At 44.2% G+C, this 24,625-nt stretch overlaps 1 pseudogene; it reads left to right on the forward strand.

Moving 5' to 3' along the window:
• Positions 1-20,825: 20,825 nt before the first annotated feature.
• On the forward strand, positions 20,826-23,694 carry LOC108405597 (large ribosomal subunit protein eL24-like; annotated as a pseudogene).
• Positions 23,695-24,625: the final 931 nt, after the last annotated feature.

Consider the following 24,625-nt stretch of genomic DNA (forward strand, 5'->3'; position numbering starts at 1 on the left):
CGAAAGGGTTTATTACCCAGCTTGTTCTCCCTGCAGTAGGTCAAGCACTAGCGTCTGTACCTCCGCCCAGAGCACTGGGCCCAGCTCTCTCTATATATATAGTGCGATAATAGCTTATTACCTAAGGGTGTGGAAGCAGTAGCCTAGCAGCAGGCCAGGTACATCATCAGGTGGTTTAAGTTCAGTGAGGACCCTGGCCATAGGAGCAGATCCATAAGTATTTTCTGAGTGAACTCACCCATCCATTCACTGAGCATGCATCAGTCCACTTGTGCCTGGCATCGGAAGAGGGGGCAGTCTCGTTGGGGACTGTGCCCTTCAGCCTGTTGGGTCTGTGCTAATTGCACATAATGAATGTCGGAACGGAATGGAAAGGAGTTGCAGGACACCAGTCAGTGTCAGAGAACTGGTGTCAGAGCACGCACCACTAGAGGCAAAAGGTTTTCGTTCACATCATGAGAAGAGAGGTATGTAAATGCCAAACACCCCAGATATCAAGGGGCAATGACTTCACGTCCTGGTGGAACCTCAGATCCCAGACATAGATCTTTAAAACCACTCTCAAGGGGAGGCCTTCATTTTCATCTTTAACCATGATCAGTCAGGACACCTGGTTTTGTTTCCAGCCCTTATCCTTCAAAAGATAAGCTCTCTTCTGTGAGAGCCAGTAAATGTCCTGAGAGCAAGCCAGTGTCCACACACCCTGGACTGACACCTCTGGTCACTGGAGACAGACAGGGGACAGAGCTAAGGAGACACTGCCCCTTCCTGAATGGCCAGTCTCCTTCCTTGACAGCTGTTTGTGAGATGTTACCTGTAGTTGCACCACATCCTAAACATGCCTTAAATCATCATAGATTCCCAGGATTGGCCAAAGAATCTTTCTTAACGATCACTGCTTTAGGTGTTAGTAAGATGGTTGATTTCTAGGACAGAAGGTGGATGTCCTGAACCAAAAATGATGAGGAAATACTTCACAAAATTGGAGTAGGACCTCCCATGTGTGTGCATTTCCAGCGTGCCGAAACTGGTCCTGAGGGAGTGAAAGAATATAAATATATACTCCATATATGGATAAGTCCATGTAGTTGAGCCTTCAACATGAGACAAAAAAGAATGAAACGCCTTACTATACCACCTTCCTCTGATGTCAGCCTTATCAGTGTGCGTCATCTTCCTAGGTAAGCCAATGCTCATCCCTTTGAGCTACTTAAACTTTAGGGTAGGGACCTTCCCCAGGTCCAAACTGCCCCCCTAGCCCAGCATTGCTTTCCTGAGCCCAAGACTGTGAGTGTGCTAGTTCAGCTACAATGGACATTTCTCAGGGACAGCATCGAGACTGACCATATCCAGCATATTCAAGACAAGCTAAATCCATATGCGCTAGTTGAATATAGAAATCTTCTCTGGGCAATAGCAGATTCCCAAGCATAGACGCTGGTCTTTTTTGTAGGTTTTTCTGAGTTTTTTTCAATTAACCCAAGGACTATCTGCAGATAGTCTAACTAGAAGGATTAACTGAGAATTGGTGAGATGCTTATTAAAAATGCAGCTTCCCATCTCCATTTCGACCTAATAAACTGGACTCTCTGGAATTGATCCTGGAAATTCCAGGAAATATTTTAATAAGTTCACTAAATTATTCTCCTGCATAACAAAGTTTAAGGAGTAACCTAAAAACGATTGTTTTATCAGTATTGTACCTATCAAAATGCTTAACAAATAGAAGGTGCTACGTAGTGACTCTATAACATCTTACTATGCTGATGGATACTGACTGTAGTGGGGTATGTGGTGGGGACTTGATAATGGGGGGAATCTAGTAACCACAATGTTGCTCATGTGATTGTATATTAATGATATCAAAATTAAAAAGTATTTTAATTTTAAAAAATTAAAAAAAACAAATAGAAGGTGCTAGACAAATACTTGTTGAAAGAATTAGTAAAGGTTTATAGCAGTCAAGCTTAGAGCCTGTTCACCCCCGACCCACTGCATTTGATGCATCACCCTTACAGTCTTCCCCTATTCTGGATACTCCTTGAGAACCAAGGAATTAATTTCCTTATTCATGGATTTTCTCCTGTGCCTTCCTCAGCAGGAAGTTTAAGCCTCATGCCATCTCAGCAACCACAGACTTCTTAGGAAGGTCCAGTGGTCAGTCAATGGAGGGCATGAGGTCAACCAAGGTCAGGATCTCCCATCCCAGAATCTTATCTAATAATCCAGGATGGGTGGACTGCCTACCCAGGCAAGGCCTCACACGAGGCTCAGTGAATTAAGAAAGATGACCAGGGCTGGGAAAGGGGCACCAGTGAAAAATGATCCCAGAAGGCATTTCCAGGCTCTTGGAGGCAGAGGCCAAGGCTGGAAGGAGCATTGGAAATAGCATGAGGGAAATGCCTTTTCACCCATCTGCTGGGGGGAGCTTATATCCACACTTTGAGAGGTTTTACAAAATCACATGGAGTAGTAAGGCTTCCCTTATCTTTAGCAGTGTAGGATTGTATTTTAATCTCCTGAAATGCTTTAAAAATGCAAACTTTCAGATCCTTGGTCAACCATATTTCACCCCATGATTAGAATGAGACTAAAAGCAGAAACAGCCCATGCCCCCTCTGCTTCGGCAGGACAGAGCTCAGAGGAGAGTGGAATTGCCCAGACTGATTTTGCGGTTAGAAAGTTTATGTAACAAATCGGCTCAACTTAAATATTTCTCATGGTGTGGTCATGGCCACAAACTTTGCCTGGCACACCACTGTGAATGTTATCTTTTTACTCAACCCTGTGTGGGCATCTCTATCCATGTGAAAGGACCCTGGTAATTTAAAACCAGTTAATATTTTCAGTCATGCATCATGTTGCTTATGTATTTTACAATAAGGATTGCAAAGGCAATTTTTCCAAAACAATTTTTCAAAACACACATTTGTGTGTGCACTGATGAGCAACATATTTAATGAATATTCTTTTGGAAAAAGACTTGCAATTAAGAAATTTTTCTTCCCTGGATAATTATGTGAGCCCTGATAATTTTCTCTCATGGCAGTCTCCTGATTACCTAACCCCCTTGATAGAGACTATGTGTACCAGACAAACAGCTGAGACAGACACCCTGAAGGGGCGGGAGGCCTCTCCTGGGTCCAGAACTAGCCAACTATAGGAGAAGCGATGTTTTCCAAGTTCATTGCAGAGTTGGGAGCCAAAGTATTTCAGGGGCCAGAGGAAAAAAGTGCTGAATAACCCCACCCCCACCCCACTCCACCCAAGACATTTTAAACTTTGGCTTCATTACCAGGTTTAAAATGTGGATTCCCAGAACATCAGGCACCCCCCGCAAACTCAAATGTGAGTACAGAGATCCATTCCAAAGCCAAATGTAAATTGTTTCTAAATTATTCATGCCACCTAGCTCACCATTAGAACAGATCATTGAACCAACTGTAAATATGTATAAACAGAAGTGGCATAAACAGAAACATCCACAACAAACTACAGATGAGCAGAAAAACGCACTCACGTGCTGAATACTTAGGGAAAACGGAAGCTCGGGAAGATGGGAGGCCGTTGTCCTGCAGTGACCAGCAAGTTGGGACCAAACTGAAATCCACCGGCAAGATGGGGACTGGCTTGAAGAAGAGGAGGGACGGGATTTGGCCAAGAGCAAGGGGGAGTGGTAGGAAGCTAAGCTCACCCAGGAAAAGACAAACCGATGGTGGTTCTAGATTCTGACAAATTTGAGCTCAGCGAGGCAGAAGTGACAGATGGAACTATGGCAAAGACTGTTATGAAAATATGAAAAAAATAAAGTACGCAATATATGAGATGTCTGAGGTCCTCCTGGCACCACGGGGCACAGCATATGGAAACAGCATTCCATCTGCAGCATTCCATCCCAGGCTGGCCTGCGCCTCTGCTCAGTGAGCTGGGGGTAAAATCACTCTTAGAAGCAACACTCCTGTATCAAGTGGCAGTTTGGAAGCAAGAATATGCTAGCTGGTAAATAGTTTAGGATTCCCCTATTTTAGAAAAATTAGAATATTCAACACAACAGGTTTTAAGGGTAAAAGAATGTGATGTCATCCTCCAAAAATGCCTTACATCCCCTCACCCCCTCCACCCTTCCACCTCCCCATCCCCCCACTTGCCTATGCCACCCGCACCACCATCCCCTCACCCCTCACACCCAACCCGCCTCACCACCCAGCACATTCCAGTTCAAACACAAGGTTAATCAACAAAAGAAACTCCGTTCAAACCTAATGAAGTCAGCAGGCAGGCTGAGAAAGCCCAAAATTGGCTGCAATATTGATCATTCCTAAAGGAGAATAAAGCAGGGAAAGTTCAGGTCTTAGTAGATTTTGAAGTGGGAGCCACGATTTGAGCAGATGTTCCTCATCTGTGGCAGCTGGCTGCTCCCAGACTGAGCCAGGTCCACTGCCAGGTGAGGACTGATAGGGAAGGAGACCAGCCCCTCAGGAGGGTAAGGACCAGTCTAGATAAAGGCCCACAGCGACCTTGGTAACAACAGGAACAGGCAATAAGTAAATAAAGGTGGACATCTACTGATTCAACTGTCCAGAGAGATCATCTCCAGCACAGGTAAGAAGAAAGTAACTTTAACACAAAGCCTGCGCCCCATTTTACACAGCCACCAACCTCTCCACACCAGGGCTTTAACCTCTGACCAAAGCGGCCAAGCGGCCAAACCTTTCTCCCCACCACATGACCAGCTCTCCCACACAGGGGTGGGCCTTCAGGGAGTCATGTTTGTGCAAACCTACCAATTCCACACAATTAGAAATCACAGGTCTGATGCTGGTCCTGAGCTACAGGATCAAAATAGGGAAGTTATGTTCACATTGACAATATTTCCACCAAAGTGGTCTTATGAAACCATCTCTGAATTACTATATCTGAGAGATGAATGGCATCTTTTATGGAGATTTCATTCAATATAAGAAACATTTTTCAAGGTTAAGTATTTATCCTATGTATAGCACCAAGCCCTGACTCTAGACAGATGCAGCCAGGATGGATGAGGGCCTCACACAGCACAGACGGACACATACACAACTGGAATGTAATGTAAGGCAAACAGAGAATTCCTTATCAACATTACTAAGAGTAGTATTTTTTCTATTCCTGATGTTAAAAATCCAGAAATAGCAAAATTAAAACCACCAGATCAATACCATTGTAATTAGTAAGAGTTTATTGTGCACATAAGAACAGTTCAAGAACTAGGAGCATTCGAACCAACACAGAATAAAGCTCTGAGGTATGTGTTATGGTAGTGAAAATCCAGTGGCTGTTTATTCTTTTTTTTTAATTAAAGTATCACTGATAAACAATCTTACGATGGATTCACATACATAACACAGTGGTTCAACATTCACCCCCATTATCAAGTCCTCACCCTATCCATTGCAGTCACTCTCTATCAACGTAGTAAGATATTATAGAGTCATTAATTGTATTCTCCGTGCTGTGCTACTGTCTCCATGACCTGTCTATATTGTGATTGTGAATTATAGTGCCCCTTAATCCCCAACCCCTCCCTACTCAGCATTCCCAACTCCTCCCCTTTGGTAACTGCTAGTCCCTTCTAAGTATCTATGAATCTACTGCCATTTTGTTCCTTCTGTTTTGCTTTGTTTTTATACTCCACAAATGAGTGAAGTCATTTGATACTTGTCTTTCTCCGCCTGGCTTATTTCACTGAGCATAATACCCTCTAGCTCCATCCATGTTGTTGCAAATGGTAGGATTTGTTTTCTTTTTATGGCTGAATAATATTCTATTGTGTATATGTACCACATCTTCTTTATCCATTCATCTACTGATGGACAGTTAGGTTGCTTCCATATCTTCGCTATTGGAAATAGTGCAGCAATAAACATAGGGGCACATATGTCTGTTTAAATCAGGGATCTTTTTTTCATCAGGTATATTCCTAGGAGTGGAATTACTGGGTCAAATGATATTATTATTTTTGGGTTTTTGAGGAACCTCCATATTGCTTTCCACAGCGATTGAACCAATTTACATTCCCACCAACAGTATAGAAGGGTTTCCCTTTCCCCCCATCCTTGCCAGCATTTGTTGTTCCTTGTCTTTTGAATAGTGGCCATCCTAACTGGTGTGAGGTGGTATCTCATTGTGGTTTTAATTAGATTTTCCCTGATGATTAACAATGTGGAGCATCTTTTCATGTGCCTGTTGGCCATTCATATTTCTTGTTTGGAGAAGTGTCTGTTCAGGTCCTCTGCCCATTTTTTGATTAGGTTACTTGGTTTTTGGGTGTTGAGGTATATGAGTTCTTTATATATTTTGGGTGTTAACCCCTTATTGGACAAATCATTTATGAATATATTCTCCCATACTGTAGGATGCCTTTTTGCTCTACTGATGGTGTCCTTTGCTGTACAGAAGCTTTTTAGTTTGATGTAGTCCCACTTGTTCATTTTTTATTTTGTTTCCCTTCCCCAAGGAGATGTGTTCAGGAAAAAGTTGCTCATGTTTCTATTTAAGAGATTTTTACCTGTGTTTTTTTCTAAGGGTTTTATGGTTTCATGACTTGCACTCAAGTCTTTGATCCATTTTAATTCACTTATGTGTATGGAGTTAAACAGTAATCCAATTTCATTCTCTTACATTTAGTTGTCCAGTTTTCCCAACACCAGTTGTTTAAGAAACTGTCTTTTCTCCATTGTATATTCATGGTTCCTTTATCATATATTAATTGACTATATATGCTTGGGTTCATATCTGGGCTCTCTATTCTCTTCCATTGATCTATGGGTCTGTTCTTGTGCCAGTGCCAAATTGTTTTGATTGCTGGAGCTTTGTAGTGGAGCTTGAAGTCAGGAAGCTTAAACCCCCCCAGCTTTGTTCTTCCTTCTCAGAATTGCTTTGGCTATTCAGGGTCCTTTGTGGTTCCATATGAATTTTAGAACTATTTGTGCTACTTCATTGAAGAATGCTATTGGTATTTTGATAGGGATTGCATTGAATCTGTAGATTGCTTTACTCAGGATGGCCATTTTGACAGTATTAATTCTTCCTATCTATGAGCATGGGATAGATTTCCATTTATTGCTATCTTGTTTAATTTCTCTCATGAGTGTCTTGAGGCTGTTTATTCTTTACAATGATTGGTTATAGCATCAGAGTTTTTCCTAAAATGACAGGGGATTTGTTAAAAGTGATTATTTTATGCCAACTTTAGAAAACAGTTTAAATTTTGTTTATGATTTTCAAAGGCATTTACAAGAAGCAATCCAAGTTAGCTGTCACTTGCATTGCAGGATGAGGTGAATTAGATTTTACTTACATGGCTCAACTGGCTTTCTCTTCTCAAATTTTCAAGTCTGGTCTCCATTTTGTATTTTACTTTAATACTGGTTAATAACCAATAGTAGTAGCTATTCAATAATTTAACCAATCATTACCAGTATGGACATTACAGTTGCCCAAGATGGAAGCAGGAAACAAGACAAAGAGAGGACACTGGAGTCAGGTGCCAATAGGAAAAGTATAGGCTTGCCCTGGAGTTTGGCAGAAAATGGCAGTGAACTATGGATGCCTCATCTCACATTGGCTGAATCACGTCCAGGAGTCAACAGTAATGCAGCGCAAACTCATAAAGTTAAATAGGTAAAGCTTTTTCCTTAAAGACTTCCTCCATCTGCATAAATACTGTATCCATGTTGAGATTTGCGAGCCTGAGGGGGGTATCTGGTAACATGCTAGAGTCTGAATGGAATGGTGGGAAAAGGGAATTGCAGGGAGGAGCCAGGTCCCAGGAAGCCCTGGAATCCCCACCAGAGGTCACCAGGAGCTATGGGTACAGATGTGGGCCCAGCCTCAGTCCCCACACGGGGCTGACCCCTGAGGAAAGAGCGCCAGCTGCCTCCACACAGTCCATGTCATCCTCAGCTTTGGGCTTCACACCTAAAGGCGAGGCCTCTGTGATGACGCACGCTCCCCTCCACCCCAGGCCCTTTAGAACAATCTCTTCCTCCATCTCAAGGTGCCTTAGAAAAGGACTGGAGGGAAAACACACTCACTGGTGTGCTTTTGAATGAACTTAATCCTGTGTTGGTTTATTACCTGTTTTCTGAGGGTGTTTCCATTTTAGCATGACAGGGTTTTGGCGATTCTGGGCAGACAGTAAGGCATCCGAATGGCCAGGAGGGCATTTCCAGAGAGCACTGAGAGCCCCTGCCCATACCAGGCCTGCCTGCCCAGGGGCTTGTCTCCCACCCACACACTGAGTTGCAGGTGCAAGGAGTGCATTGAACTTTGCAACAGGAGCAAAGATCTGAGGTGGTGTTTCATAGAAAAGAGGAATTCAAGGTGCTGTCAGCCTTCCAGGGTTTTTGCCAAGATTACTCCAAGATGCCTGCAGCAGTGGAACCTGGGGTTTCATAAGAACTCTGCTTCCCCAAACCCCAGATCACCTGCAGCTCTGAACTCAGGCTTCTCTGGTTCACTTACAGCCTTTCAAGGACATAGTAACTTCAGACCCAAACCAATGCACCTGCCCCCCACCACTCTCTTCCCAGTCTGTGCCTAGAAGCTCCCCTTCCTTGGAACAGTGCCCTCCCCTGGCCAGGTCCCAGCCTCCCAGGCTTACAGCCCCCTTACCCAGGCCCAGAGACTTCATACAAAACTGCTGATGGCCTCCTGGGCCCCTTCTCCCAGCCTGTGTTTCCAACATTACTTCAAGACCGGAGAGACTCTAACCCTTGGAATGCAACTACAGATTCACTTTAATTAACTTGCACTTTTAATGCAGTTTTCGTAATTATCTAATTGTTTATCTTTGGGTTATCAAATTAAAAATACATTATCAAGAGGATCATTACCATTCTCAATCGCAGATGGGTTTGGTGGGGTTCTTAATCATAGCAATGAAATTGAGTGCACACAATCCCAGCATCCTTCCTTTTGTAAACCTGTTTATTTCCATAGCAAAAAAATGATTCCTTAGAAAGTTAAATAGAGAATTACCCTATGACCCAGCAATTCCACTGCTAGGTATATGCCCCAAGTATTAAAAACAGGGACTCAAACAAATAGTTGTACACCCTACCATGTGTATAGCAGAATTGTTCACAATAGCCAAAAGGTGGAAAGTATCCAAGTATCCATAACAGATGAATGGATACACAGACTGCGGTACATGCACACAACGGACGTAATTATGATGCTTGCTGCATAGTGGACCATGAAAACATTATATTGAGTGAAATAACCCAGATATAATAGGGAAAATATTGAATGATTCCACTTACATGAAATATCTAGAATGGGCAAATTCATAGAGACAAGAAGTGGATTGGAGGTTCGCAGGCTGGAGGTTGTTGCCTAATGGGTATACAGTCTCCATATGAGTGATGAAAAAGCTTGGAATTAGGTAGTGGTGATGGCTACACAATATTGTCAGTGGAATTAATACTAATGAACTGTACATTTAAAAAACGGTTAAAATAACACATTTTATGTTATGTGTATTTTAGGACAAAATTGAAAAAATATCAGGCTTTTTTTTTTTAGTACGTAACTTGGATACTAGAGCAATTACAATTTTTATTGACTTATAATTAAAGTCATTGTAATGACATTTATTTCCAAATGACAACTCAAGTTTTGAACATCTTTAGAACTTAGCCGACTCGCCCAGTGTCACCGCAGGCTGCCTGGAAATGCCCTTCTCAGGCAGGTGGGTCCGGAATGAGAGGCAGGGACATGGAGGCCTGGCTGTGTATCCGGCTCTCTGCCTGGGCAGCCTCAGCAAGTCATTATCCCCACAGTCGCTCAGGAGCCACACTGCATGATAATGACAATAATTGTGTTAGGGGGCTGTTGTGAAGATAAAATGTGTTTTAAGTGTAATGTGCTTAATACAGAGCCGGCACATAGTACGTGCTCGTAGTTTATCTATTATTTGGATAAATATTATCACGACAGAATTCAGCTTCTTTGAAAGAATGACTGAGGTTGAAAGGGGGAAAAGGATGATGAAGCCCTCACGATTCCAGGAGAGGACCGTAGGGATGGCTCAAAGGCTTGTGACCAAACTCGGTCCTGGGAACTGAGAGAGACATGAAGCTTCCCGAACATTCCCCAGGGGTGAGGCAGAGCCTGCTGGTGGGAGAAGCAGGATGCGCCCAGGCTGAGTCCTTCTCAGGGGTCCCTCCCCCGAGCCCATGGGAGCCTCTGGTCACCAGCAACTGCAAATCATAGCTGTGGACCGAGTGTCTCTCATTATTATAACTGCTTTGCTCTGATCATTGGCACAGGGGCAGTTTCTGCTCCCAGGATGCATCACTGTTTAGGCCCTTCACCTTCTGTTCCCTTAGCTTCCCAACCTCTCGACAAACGTGCTTTTCCAGACCCAGAGACACAGGGGGTGTTGACATGACCACTGGTTTGCTGTGGGTTAACATCCAGCTTTGAAGGTGTCAAGCTGGGTAGGAAACCACTCCAGGGAGAGAGGAACTTTCTCCAGCTGGGGAACAGTATGGGCCACATACACAGACCCCTCACCTCATGCAGCTTTCACAGCTCAGCCAAGGGGCAGGACTTTGCAGGTTTCAAGATGTGAAGACTTGGCTTTCGCTGCTTTGGATGTCTCCGTCCTGATTGCTTCCTTGGTGAGTCGCAGCTGCTGCTTGGAGGCTGTTCTTTTTCGCTCTGTATTATACAGGATTTGGCCCTTTCCTGGTAAAGGACAGCACATTTCTGGCTTCCCTTATCACCACTTTGGCATCAGTGCCAAACACCCTGGAAGAGGGCCCACAGCACCTGCAGAATCGGGGAGATGGGAAGCGGTGACGGGAAGCGGGAATCCTGGCCATGAAGACTTGGCTCCTGAGAGTTCAGGGCCCCTCCAGCTGGCCCAGGACAGAGCAAGCGCACGCCCAAGGATGGCGAGCAGAAAACAGGGGACCCAGCCCAAAAATGAACGAAGTGTTCTTGAATAAAAGCGATGGGAAATAATGGGCTGCTCCATTCATAGTTAGAGGTGAAGAGAACTTGTGGGGCTTTAGGTCAGAACTCTGTGCTGGGATACCTTGGAAATGTATCTTCCCAATTCCAAATATTTCTTTCTAATCTAAAATAATTGTTTAATGGGTACAGAGCTTCATTTCGGGAGGATGGGAGGGTTCTGGGGCTGGGGGTGATGGTGGTGCCGCAGTGTGAGTTCGCCTGCTACCACCCACCGGTGCACTTACAAATGGCTGCAGCAGCAAATGTCATGTGATGTATATTTAGCCACATTAAGAACAAACTTTTTAAGTACATCATTAATCAGACACCTACCAACCTTCTGACTCATTTAATAAAAAATTTGTGTAATCATTCTTACTCATTTTGTCTCCTGAGTTTAGGTAAGCCCTGCTCTGATAACCAGATTCTACCCTAACTACTTATGAAGCCATGAAGAGGATACCTCACCTTTCCCGTCTACAGCTGTCCCACTTGTAAAATGAGAAATTTGAAGAACATTGTCTATTATGGTCTCCTACAGCTGTGCTTGTCGGGGACTAACAAGCACCAGGTACTGACCGTGCTATGTACCAGTCTCTCTGCTCTGCTCTTAACTCGTGACCTCATTTAATCCCCGACCACCCCATGAAGCTGGTATGATTACCCTCACACATCAGAGGAAACTGAGGCTTAGATGTTTGGTGACCTGTCCCCTTACAGCCAGCAGGTGGGAGGACGAAACCTGGCCTGAGGTTTGGGGGACCCCTGAGCCAGAGCCCACAGGAAGACCGTCAGAGCCAAAGCACCACAGCGCATTCTTCCGAGAAAAACTATCAGCCTGGAAAACAGGACCTACGTCCAGCTAGGGGCCCTTTGTGCCGTGCTTCCGTATTCCACTTGGTGACGATGCTGTGGCCTCATCAGGGATGGAGGATGGACAGGTGCAGACGGGGAGGCCAGGCGAGCTGGTCAGCCTGCTGCCTCTTGCAAAGCCAGGTCCTCATAGTAGCTTTCATTATTTCTCCCTAAACTAATTGAAATCCCCCCAAATTAGACACATCCTTATTTCAGTGTAATTAAAATATGTGCATAGAACAGGTATAATTTTTAGATTATGTTTACTCCCCACCACTAATACAATCCCCACCACCATCTCCTGACCATGAGGCTGTGAAGCAGACACCAGCCAACTCTCAGCTATGCAATGAAGATTCACTGACCTTCAAATACGCTGTATCTGTTTTAACCATGATCTTTTCTGCCACCTTTAACCACAGCAATAATTAGGGCTCCTGGCAAGAAGCACAGTGGGCATGTCTGGGTGTTGCCCAGTGACCCGCAGCTAGAAGACCAAGAAGGAAAGCATCAAGAGCACAGCTGAGCAATGGCTGCCCCTGGGATATGGCACAACCATGGAGAACTTGACTAAAATCACTGAAAATCAACCTAGGAATTAGATAACCGAAAGAGCATTGGAACATGGCTCAGTGACACTCTAGAGTTAAGAATGAGTTGGGTTTCAAGAATGGACTAACAGTTACCAAAGGGAGAGGGACTGGAGAGGATGGGTGGGAAGGGAGGGATAAGGGGAAAAAGGGGGCCTTACAATTAGCACACATAATGGGTGGGGGAGCATGGGGAAGGCAGTACAGCACAGAGAAGACAAGTAGTGACTATAGCAGCTTACTGCGCTGATGGATACTGACTGTAGTGGGTTATGTGGTGGGGACTTGATAATGGGGAGAATCTAGTAACCACAATGTTGCTCATGTAATTGTATATTAATGATACCTAAATAAATAAATAAATGAATGAATGAATGAAAAGAAAAATAAAAAGAATGAGTTGGGTTTCTAATGAAACAAAGCATTATCGAAATCAACAGGTGAAGCTTTAGGACTTGAAGCCACATTGAGCAATCGACCATCCTTGCAGACATGGAGACAGATCAAAAACAGCACTAAGATCCTAAAACAAAAAGCAACCAACACCACAACAAACAGCCTAGAAAAGGGATAATCACCTAGGACATAATAGACTTGCAAACGCAAGTTACAGAAATCTAAACCTACGGCTGCCTTTGCCCTCAGGACCACAAGGGCCAAAGCTCCTCACCAGGGCTCAGTGAGGAGGAGCTGATGGCTGTGATCAGACCTCCACTGACTGGCATTCATATTCTGTCATATTTATTTATGTTTAAGATACCAAACACATACACACAACCCTCATTTCTTAGTCAAGATACCAATATTCTTTATTTCCTATAAAGTCCATAATTTAAGAGACCTTTGGTGATATTTTCATGTAGAAATTTCTGCATTGAATATTAACCACCAATAACCAAGATCTGTTATCTGGTGTGGGTAAAAACAGGTTTGTTAGGTATGACCATATAACAAACTACCTTAAACCTTAGTGACATGCGGTCCGGGCTTCCTCACAATATGGTGGCTGGGATGCATGGTTAAGATCCTAAGAGAGAAAGAGCCAGACAGAAGCTGTATCCTGGTTATGACCTAGCCTGGAAATCACACAGCTTTGCTTCCACCATATTCCATTGATCAAGGTGGTGACAAGCCTCCACACAGAGTTAAGGGGAAAGAACATAGACCCGTATCTCACTGGGATGAGTGTCAGTCACACTGTAAGAAGAGCATATAGAGTGGGATACATATGGAGGGGTGGTCACCTTTGGATAATGCCACCTGCTTTTCCAGAATTCTGCTTTAAAGCTGATGCCTACAGGGATGTGCTCCATGGTACAAAGACTTCATAAACCAGAGATCTTAGGTGGACCCTAATGGATAAAGGCAGAATATTGGTGTCTGATGACATGGTGGGAGATAGGATTAGAAAGGTTTTTTTAGGGCCAGATTTCAGAGAGTACTTAAGGGCATATTGAAAGTGTGGTCTTTATTCCAGGGACACTGAGGAGCCATAGAAGTATTTTTAGCAAAAACTGCCTTCATGGTCCTGGAAAGAATGGATTAGAGAAAGCAGAGGCAAGAGGCAGGGAGACCAATTAGGAGCTAATTAAAAGTGGTCCAGGTGAGATATGTCAGGAGTCCGGACAATGACATTTATCTACAACTGAGCCACCAGCCGATACCATCTGTCCATTTTTGCTCCTGTCTAGTTATAATTTCAGCAAGGACCCTGAATGGTTCCAGCACTTAATGGTAGTAGAGTATAGGTCTTAATGACATACATTTGATATATAGTTTTGTATTTATAATCATACACACACAACACAAAGCAGTTTGCCTTAAAATTATACTTACTTAACAACTTAACACATAGCTATGAAATTTTCTACAGCATTGATTTTGCTTGTAAACCCTACAGACTTCTTCCTACAGTTTCTTCTAGGACCTGTTTGGCTGTATTCCTTGAATATACTGCTTTGGTTCCTTTGTCCTTTTCTGACTTTGCTCAACCCTTAGCATAAGCCAGAGTCAAAGAGCAACTTAGATCCCTGGTTTTCCAGAAAACTTGACAGGTAGTAGAACCTAAGATTCAAGAGCTGTAGGTATTCGTGGGGTGGAGTAGGGACAGGGGCTTGTCACCGACATGGCTAAGAAGCTGATGAACAATCACAGCTAGCATGGGAAGTCCCAGGGTACTTGTTGTCTCATGAGTGGGAAACAGCTTTGGGGTACCGGTCTGAGCGAACAGGGTCATATGAATCAGCTGTAAATTGTCACCTAGATTAGGTCAGAGTGGCCACGGGAATTCCTGGCCTCTGAAATGAGGGCTGTCTCACTTGAAGCAGTCATTCATCTCTTTGAACCTCAATTTCTCAAGAGGGGACTGCTAATGATGGAACTAACCCCCACCCCCAGAAGTAATGTCTTGACGTGCTGACCATCCTCTCAGAAATGTGTATTCACCTGCATGCAGTTGTAAGCCATCCTTCCAGAGGGCCCTACTGAGGTTGCTTTTACAACTCTGACTGGTAGTTTAGTTTACTCTTAGATTGCTTTATTTAAACTCTTATGTAGTTATATAAACACACCTCAGCACAATTTATAGGCTCACAACTCTTTCTATCATAACTAGCTTGTTTTTCTTCTTGAAACAAACTCTTGAGTCTAGACTTTGTCAGGTTGATACATGAGTTTGGGGACTGTTTATACCGAAACCATATACACATTCCAGAAATGTGTCTTGGTGCTGATCTGAAATAAAGACGATGAGTCTTGGACTTGTACAGAGACACCCAAGAGATCGTTTGAAGTGCAAACTCTGATCTATGACTAAAAAGAAGCACAAAGGATCCCTCAAAACTTGCCTTGTCACTTTAAGAAGAGGTGGGTGGTAGGGAGAGAGCAGCTTTCCGTCAGTGTGGGGGAGAACTTTCTCATGACACAAACCGTTCTGCAATGAAAGGGCCTGAGGAATCTCTAAATGGTGACGTTACTTATTTGCTTTTTTCCTCTCAGGGGAAGTGCTTCAACAGAACTGAGTGATCAGCTTCAAGAAATGGTAAGAAAGGATTCAGTCAACCAATTGGAAGGAAGGTGGACTTAGAGGTAACTTTCGATTCAAATATCCTATCTTAGATTTCCCCAATAAGCCCACGAAGATGAAGACAGATTGTCCTAAAGAACAGATCTTTGTAACAGTGAGTGTAGTGAACCTTTTGTGGGTAATGGGGTGGCAGGGGGTGGGGAGGGCTGCAGAGGTGGTGACACTCTGTATGTTTTAGGCCAGGTGTGTAGTCTGAGGAATGCACTTCTAAGCTTCTAAAACACAAATTGCACTCAAATCAGTATTCAGTGGCTTCTTCCTAGGGTTGAGAAAACAAACCAAAAGGGGCAGTTTACTTTGCCAGCCTGTCATAGACTTCAGACTCCTGCAAGAGGGGAGTCCAGTTAAGGGCAGGCCTAAACCAGTGGGGAAAGAAAGGGAGTCCTTGGTGCTGCAGAAGTGACTGTCCTGCACAGCATGCTGGCAGTCAGGCTGGTGCTGATGCGCATGAGAAGTGAACCAGTCCCTGAAGTTCAATGGTACCCATTCATCACAAAGCCTGATGTTGTTGCCTGGCCTCTTCAGAATCCTGTAGGGATCAGAACATGAAGAGGGATAAAATTCTGAAGATGTGTCTTCTAATAAAAGGGGCAACATACACATTGGTATCTACGAATGAATTCCTTCTCAATGCGCCACCAGAGAGTGGAAACAGAGATGGAACTGCACTCTCATCACCCGCATCCATGGACTCCCAGCTCTCATCCTGGTATGCCATGGACAGATCTGCCTTGGCCTGCCCGTATCCAGCTGCCTGTTTCTAGAAATACCTCCTTTCTCTTTGAGAAACCACAGCTCTTTACATTTGGGTGATTCTGGTGAGGCAAACCCCACCCCCAGGTCCAGGTATGAGCTGGTGACCCAGGTCTGCCAATTGCAAGGACTGGACATGTGACCTAAATTAGGCTGGTGAATTCCAGTCCTAGGATTTTTCAGGGAGGGAGGTTTGGGAAGAGCCAAGTATTAGTTTTTCCCTGAGGTTGCTGAGCTGGTAGGAAGGAAGCCGGGAGCTGCCAGGGTACCTTCTAGGTACTGGCTTCTCAAGGATGAAGCCAACAGAAAAGAAGGGAGAGTGACAGCTGGATAAAAGGGACTGTATCCTGATGACATGTGTTCAAGCCCCTGGATTCAGTCATGACTGAAGCTGAACCATCCCTTCAACTTCTCAGTTACTGAGCCAATAAAAACACTCTTTTACATTATACCTCTGTGAGTTAAATTTCTATCACTTGCTATCTCAAGAGACTTAATAAATTGGAGCAAAAGCCACTCTAAGGATGCACTGTGAAGAACTCAGTCACATCCCCCAGAGTGGCCCACGCCAGGATGTCTGGCTCAGCTGCCCTGAACAGGCCAAGGGGAGAGCTTAGCCATGGTGATAACTTTGAGACTTCCTCATGCATGTCTTACACCTTTATTATCTGGGCGTCAGAGACACAATTCTACTTTTTTTAAAAATATGATTTGCTTTCCAATAGGGAAGGCTCATGAATCACAAGGAGTTTGGTCTGTTACAGTGACTTTGGAAATATAAACGGTCCAACAGGTGACTCCCAGGGCATCCTTGAAGACTAGCATTTTATAAGGAGCACTGAGATACAGTCATCTTTTAAACATATTGCACATTTTAACTTGAGATTTTGAGGTTGCTGGAGGAAGGCAGGTTTGCATGGCCTCAGGTGAATCGGGCTTGAGTCTGGGTTATCCGTTTCTTTGTCCTGTGCTAGCTCGGGTATAGGGGGAGTTCTAGGTTCTTAATTTTTAGTGAAGCATGGCAAACTTAAGAAAATTATCCCATGCTAGGGTCTAAGGGAACTGATTGGCCATATTGAACATTTGGAAGTTTGTTTCCTCTGAGGGATTATGGAGTTTCCAAACTCACTTGACTAAGTATGCATATATAATCTGCATCCAATTAAATAAGCAGCTGGGTAGAGCCTGGAGCGTGTGATATGAATTCATTAATTCAGGTGTGGGAGTGGGAGGTTATGCACAGCCATCTCCCAGATGAATGCATTTAAATTGCTCTGATCTACAAATTGGAGCAAATTCTCTGGTGTTTGGAAGTTTGGAAATGTTTCCAATTTATTTTCGGTAACATTCAGAATTACACTGCTCGTGTTGCCCCACATTTTAGAAGCATGCTGTTTAAGCAGGGGAATGACATGACCAGTGTCACATTTTAGGAAGACCATTTTGGTGCTGTCCAGAGGATGGACTGGAGGAAAGCAAATGGGGCAGGAAGGCAAGTGGGGATAGTCCAGTCCAGAAATGGCAACGAGGTGACCCAAGAGAGCAGGAGATGTTTAATAAGGCACCGGTAGGGGTTTAAATAATGGTCCCTCCTAAAAAGATGTCCGCCAGAACCTGTGGACATGACCTTGTATCAGAAAAGGGGTCTTTGCAGATATAACCGAGTAAAGGATCTTAACATGAGATCATCCTGCGTTAACCAGGTGTACTTGTCTGTTTGGCATCCATTCATCACAAGGTCAGTCATATTAACTATATTTTCTGTGTTCTTGATGCTTTGGCATTTGGGGGCCTTACAAGCCAAGGAGAGAGAGCTCAGCAGGGACCAAGCTGCCCACAGCTCAAGCTCAATCTTCTAGCCTCCTGACCTTTGAGACAATAAATTTCTGTTCAGTTAACCCAGTTTGTAATCATTTGTTAAGGTAGCCCCAGCAAACTACTTCTATTAGTTCTATCCATCCCTGGATATCCATAGAAGAGCAGACTTCTAGCCATTCCTGGAACATGGGGCGACTCAAAATTAAAAGAATTAGCTTGACGCAAGTAATTGATCAGCTCTCACACTCCGACCTTTTCTCCTTTTTCCCTCCCAGAAAATAAAGACAGTGTTTGCAGGCAGCCAGCAGTCCAATCCTTGCGGGGATGCGGAGGGGAGACATCCAAGGAGCACACCACACACTATCCTTGTTATCTGAGCAATAAGCTTCCCATGCTGCTCCTATCCTCCCAGGGCCAGAGGAGTAAATGGCCCACAGTTATCTTTGGGAGAGTTGAATCCATGAACTGGGAGGAATTATCCGTTTGGCTAATGAGCGTCCTGAAATCTGGTGTCTCAGAGGATGTGTCCTGTGTTTTTATTCCTGTAACCCCGGCCATTTCACCAAGTTTCAAGCATGTCAGTTACCTCCCACCCTCTACTCCTTCCACTGTCTCCTTCTCCCCACAAGTAAGTCATACTCTGTGCAGGTCTTTGGGCAAAGCAAAAGTAGAAGGCACAGCTCCCCCCTTCTGCGGGCCGTCCCTCCAGCCCTGCCCTTCTCTCCTCTAGGCTTGCAGATCTCCACTTTAGCTGAGGGGCCCTGAGAGCTGAAAGGCCATTTTCAAATCTCACAGAAGGACTCAGTCACCTCTGGGAGAAAGCAGGAATATTTAAAATCTGTATCAATACAGCACCAGAAAACAAATTTTAGACCGTTATTTTTTCATTGATCTTTCTGAAGTTAATGTAACACAGACCAACAAGGAGTTATTGGAAAATTGATAAAAGGGAATTAAAATACACTTGGAAAATAGGAAGTTCTATAAAAATTGTAAATCATCTTTCTTAGCTGAGATTGCTCCTCCGTACTGGCTCTTGCCCGCCTGCTTCTCGTCATTTGTCATTCTTTCATTGAACCCAGCAGACTGCTCAATTCTGCGTTCTCTCCATCAAATTTTAAGCCATGGATGCGATCACTATACTGCTGAAGGAGCTAATTTTGCAGAGGAATCATTGAACCTTTGGGAGTTCATTTGCTTCCATAGAACACTTTGTGGGATGAGGGAGGGAACATAAGATGATGGATAGATAGAGATGACAGAGATGATGATGACAGGTCAATAAGTCGATAGGTGATAGATTAGATAGATGGCAGATAGATAGATAAACGATAGATAGATGCTATCTATTTGGCCCAAGAAATTTTTTATTTTTCAGGTATATAAATATGAATATAGACCAGGGCTCAGCAGACTTTTTCTATAACTGTAGGCTTTGCACACCACATACTGTCTCTGTGGCATATTCTTTGTTTTTATTACAGACCCTATTAATGTAATAACCATTCTTAGCTCTCAGGCTGTACGAAAGCAGGCCACCAGCCATAGTTTGCCAACCCTTGTTGTAGATGATCCAGAGGAAAAAGTTTGCATCTGGAGTTTCATAGCAAATGTTTCCAAAGATACAGACAGTGGGTCCTAAGTAAGAAACAGGAAAATAGCAATGTTTAAAATCTGATAAATAATACTAATTAGGAATAATCCAATGTGAGTGTCTCAGGACCAATTTTTTTAAGCAAACACTTTAATTATTAAATATTTGATATTTAGATATTCCAATATTAGCTTTTAGTTTTTCATTTGGCTTTTCTCATGTCAAACTGAAATTTTACTTTCTTGTTTTTAAGTGTATCTTTTTGTCATTTTCAATGAAAAATACGATCTTTTCTTCATCACTGAAATTTCTTTCATGATAGATAGACTGGGTTGAGTAGATGGAGAAGGGCTGTGTTTCATCAAAACCTTCTGTTGAAAAGCAGAAAAAGACTCCAAGCCCAACAGTAGCGATTACCAGCCAATTACTAGCCCCATGAACTGGAGCAAGAAACTTGATTTGTTTGGGCTCACTTTCTCTCTCAAGGGTGCATGAGGATCAGATTAAATCATATGAACAAGGATTTTATGAATGTTAAAAGCATATATACAATAAGTTATCTTTTCCACTTACCATTCTCCATGCCTCAATATGCCAGTGCTCAAATGATTTCCAAAGGCCATTCAGATCTAAAGGACATATTCATCCCTTCTCATCCCCCGAATGCAGTGGCTCTGGTAAGGATGTAGAGTTGGCCCTGCCCTTTGGGAGTTTCTGTCCTCAGGAATTATTGCAATCATGGCTCAAAAACAAGAGGAGGCAGTGTTGGGACTGAGCCCCTGGTTTTTGATGCTGTACATTGCTTTGGGCATTTTGAATATTTTACAAAAATAAGGTCAAAATTTAGCTATGAAATAGGCATCAGGTGCCTAGTGAGTGGCTAGGAATACATTTAGTATACAAAATTCAAAAGCTACAAAAGAATCTGTAGTCAGAAGTCACTGTGCTGGGTTGAATAAGATCCCCCCCCAAATTCGTTCCACCTGGAACCTCTGTATGGGATCTCTGTATATCCTTGTAGGTCTAATCAAGTTAACGTGAGGCCATGCTGGATTGGTGTGGTCTCTAATGCAACATCACTGCTGTCCTTATAAGAGGGAAATTTGGACATAGACACACAGAGAGAATAATGCGCGGCAATGAAGGCAAAGATCAGATCGAAGTAATGCATCTGAAAGCCAAGGATGATCAGCAACTACCAGAGCTAGGAAGAGGCAAGGAAGGTTCTTCCTAGAACCTTCAGAGGGACCCCAGCCCTAGGAATACATTGATTTCTGGAGACTAAAAGGTTGCAGGCCATGCTACACCTAGGAGGGGACCCTTCCGTGCCTCTTCTAGTTGGTGGTGGGTCAGCAATCCTTGGTGCTCCTTGGCTTGGAGCCACTTAACTCCAACCTCTGCCTCTGTTGTCACATGGTGTTCTCTCTGTGTCTCTTTTCCCTTTCTTATAAGGACACCACCCTACTCCAGTTTGACCTCAACTAATAGAGCAACAATGGCCCCACTTCCAAATAAGGCCAAATTCTGAGGTTCCAGGAAGGAAAGAATTTGGGGGCAACACTACACAACCCCGTAGAGGTGGCAGCCATCACATGGAAGGAGAGATCTGCAAAACAGGGTGTGTAGGGGGAGAACAGGTATAAGCACGGAACCCTGGGTAACTCCTCCACGTAAGGCGAGGGTGGGAGATGTGGAGCCCACCCAGAGACCTGAGAAAGGGCAGTCAGAAAGGTGGGAGACAATAGTGTTCCTGAAACCAGAGAGATCGAGGAACATGAAAGAGTTGACTTCAGTGACAGCAGTTTCTTTAGAGGGATGGTGGCAGAAACCAGACTCTGGTGGGTTGAGCAGCAAACAGAAGACATGGAAGATAAAGAAGCAAAGACCATCAGTGTAAAACACTCTTTCCAAAAGCTTGGCTCCCAAGGGAAAAAGAGACACAGAACAATAGTTAGAGGGCTGTGTGGGATCCACATGGTAGCCTGAGTGGAATCATACAGTAGAGAAGGGGAGGTTAAAGACAGAGGCAAAGGTTTATTTCACAGAATGAAATTCTGCAGGGAAGAGAGAAAATAAGATTCCAAACACAGGTTGAAGGATTAGGTTTGTACAGGGAAGACAACACCTCTTCCCTTGAAACAGGAGAACAGGGTGCATGTGGAGACAGATAACAGCATGGTGGTGGGGGTTGCTGATAGGCACAGGAAGCTACAAAAGCCCCTGCTTGGACTCTGCTTTCTCTGTGAAGTGGGCAGCAAAGACAGTCATCTACAGAGAAAAGGTTATGGTAAGAATCAGAAGATTTAACAGAGAGGTAAAGATCTGGAAGAAAGAACCAGGGGGATGGGAGCAGAATATCATTCCACCATTGATACCAGTATTCTAGTTCCAAATTTGTATGTGTTGTTGATAGCTTGTAATCTGTGTTGATGTCTCTCTTTTTATGAAATTGCTCCTATAATATGGTACTAAAGATACATGCAGTAAGGAGTTCAGGGCAGCCCAGTAGGGTGTTTTTTCCCACATTTCTGGCTGAGAAGTCAAGGCAAAGCATGGTACCTGCTCTTCCCTGCACTTCTTTCCCAGAGAGCAGCATGGACTCTTAATACTTGGGTATCTCAGACACCAGACCTATGTGTGACCCAGGAAGAAAATGCTAAAGGCAAGAAAAAGTGCACTTGTCTAGGCCCTTTATGTGGCAGATGGAACTTCTATCCTTCAGCTACCAATTTGACTTATAAATTTTTTTACAAAGTTCCCTTTTTTCTATAGTTACATGCAAAAACAATTCTTTACAGTTTATAATGTGCACTGAAAAATAGCTATTTGACATATGTCTTATTTGAACTTCAACATGCCTCTGTTAATTCCTAGTGTTATCCTCATTTGAAAGCTGAAGAAATGAAGCTACAGAATTATATTAAATTGCCCAAGGTCAAATGGAAGATCAGGGGAGAATGTGGGATAAGGGCCTACTTCTTACAATCCCCAGGCTTTCCTTAAACAGCCAGGTCTGTTCAGTGGTAGCTCAATGTCATGGGTAAAACAAACGGAGTCCCAAGTTACATCCCTGTCTGTAGCCCTTGTCTCCTCCTTTCCTTCGTCTTTTCATGGAACTGATATTGAGTGGGAGACTGTTATGTGCCAGACCTGTGCGAAGCCGGAATGCAGTGTGAACATGATGGGCACAGACCCATGGATCTGAAGACAGCAGCCAGCAGGCAGGAAGTTGGCAGTGCGAGCATTGTGTGCTCAGGACTGCAACGGGGAGGGCACATGGGACCACGAGGCCAAATGTAGCACAGCCACCCAACCTGGATGGGCAGAGAAGGCTTCCATGAAAAGGAACATCTGAGCTGAAGGGTAAACAATAAGGAGTATCAGCCAGGGGAAGGAGGAGTTTTATGACTCCTTCCAACACAAAGACACACCCCCTCAGGGTCCTACACCCTCCAGGTCAGGAGGTGCAGGCAGAACCCCCATGATTTTGCTCTTCACCATCTTCCCTTCTTTCTGGCAGCTGCAGCCCTGAAGATCGAGCTGCGCAGCTTCAGTGAGCCCAAGATCTATCCCGGACATGGGAGGCCCTACACCAGGACAGACTGGAAGGTTTTCCGATTTCTTAATGTAAAATGTGAATCAGCATTCCTTTTCGAGGGGAATCCTCGGCGGATAAACTGGACCATCCACTACAGAAGAAAGCACAGAAAGGTACAGCCGGAAGAGATTCAAAAGAAATCCCGCCCTACAATCAGATTCCAGAGGGCCTTCACCGGCGCATCTCTTGCTGATACAATGGCCAAGCGGAATCAGAAACTGGAAGTAGGAAGGCTCAACAAGAACAAGTTACCAGGGCAGCCAAGGAAGAAAAAAAGGCTAAGCAAGCATCTAAAAAGACAGCAATGGCTGCTGCTAAGGCTCCCGCAAAGGAAGCCCGTAAGCAAAAGACTATGAAGGCTATGAAAGTTTCTGCAACCCGAGTTGGTGGAGAACGCTAAGTTGGCAGATCACAGTTTTAAATAAAGATCTGACAACTAAAAAAAATAAAAGAATCCCCATGATTTTTCTCACCAGCCTCTTCATCAGGCACTCCTCACCGGGTGCCGGCCCCACCAGCCATCTCTTAGGGGGAGGAGGCTTCCAAGAGAACCTGAGGCCTGTGTCTGCAACACCTCTGTGGCTGGTATTTAATTGTCGCGTGTCCCTGCCTGAGCAAGGGGGAGCAAGAGGGCTAGGAGGGGCTCCGCCTTGCTCACAGCTGCAGCCCAAATGCCTAGGACAGGGCCTGGCGGAGACAGCCTCCAGTTACCTAGAGACAAATCAGACTGATGCTCCCTCCCTTCAAAACTGGCCATTCTGTTGGCTGGTGGGGAGGAGGGTCAGGGAGGAGCCTGGGAGCAAGAGAAACTCCCGCACCAAAGGGGTTCTAGAAGTGAGACCTGCACTCTGAGGGGGTTCAGGGCCCCTCATCTGCCTTTGATCCCCGGCCCTCACTTGGCACTTGATGAACGCGTCTCACCAACTGGCAAGTTCCTCCCCGACAGGAGAGATTCAGGTTGAATTAAACCCAACCAACAGTAAATAGGGACATTTGGGCAAATTCAACTCGAATACTGGTATTCTCCACTTAGCTCATCCACTGAATAGAGCTTCCACTGTCAAAATTATTCATGAAAGAAACTTGCACAAGGCATGGCTAATCAACTAATAACTACTGACAGTGATCAGCACGGAAGGTCAGGGCACACCCCACCAAAAAAAATTTTTTTAAACCAGGTTCCTTTAATCTTTGAAGCATCTCAGATGAAGAGGGTCTTCTGCAGGTCTGCACTGATCTCCCCAAATGCCCAGCCTCTCCTGTTGTATTTCTATTTATTTTGTCCCAAGTTGATTGCCAAGATGCCTCTGCTTGGGACAAAACTTGAGAAT

The sequence above is a fragment of the Manis javanica genome, chromosome 13 (assembly GCF_040802235.1).
Source record: "Manis javanica isolate MJ-LG chromosome 13, MJ_LKY, whole genome shotgun sequence".
NCBI classification, from domain to species: Eukaryota; Metazoa; Chordata; class Mammalia; order Pholidota; family Manidae; genus Manis; species Manis javanica.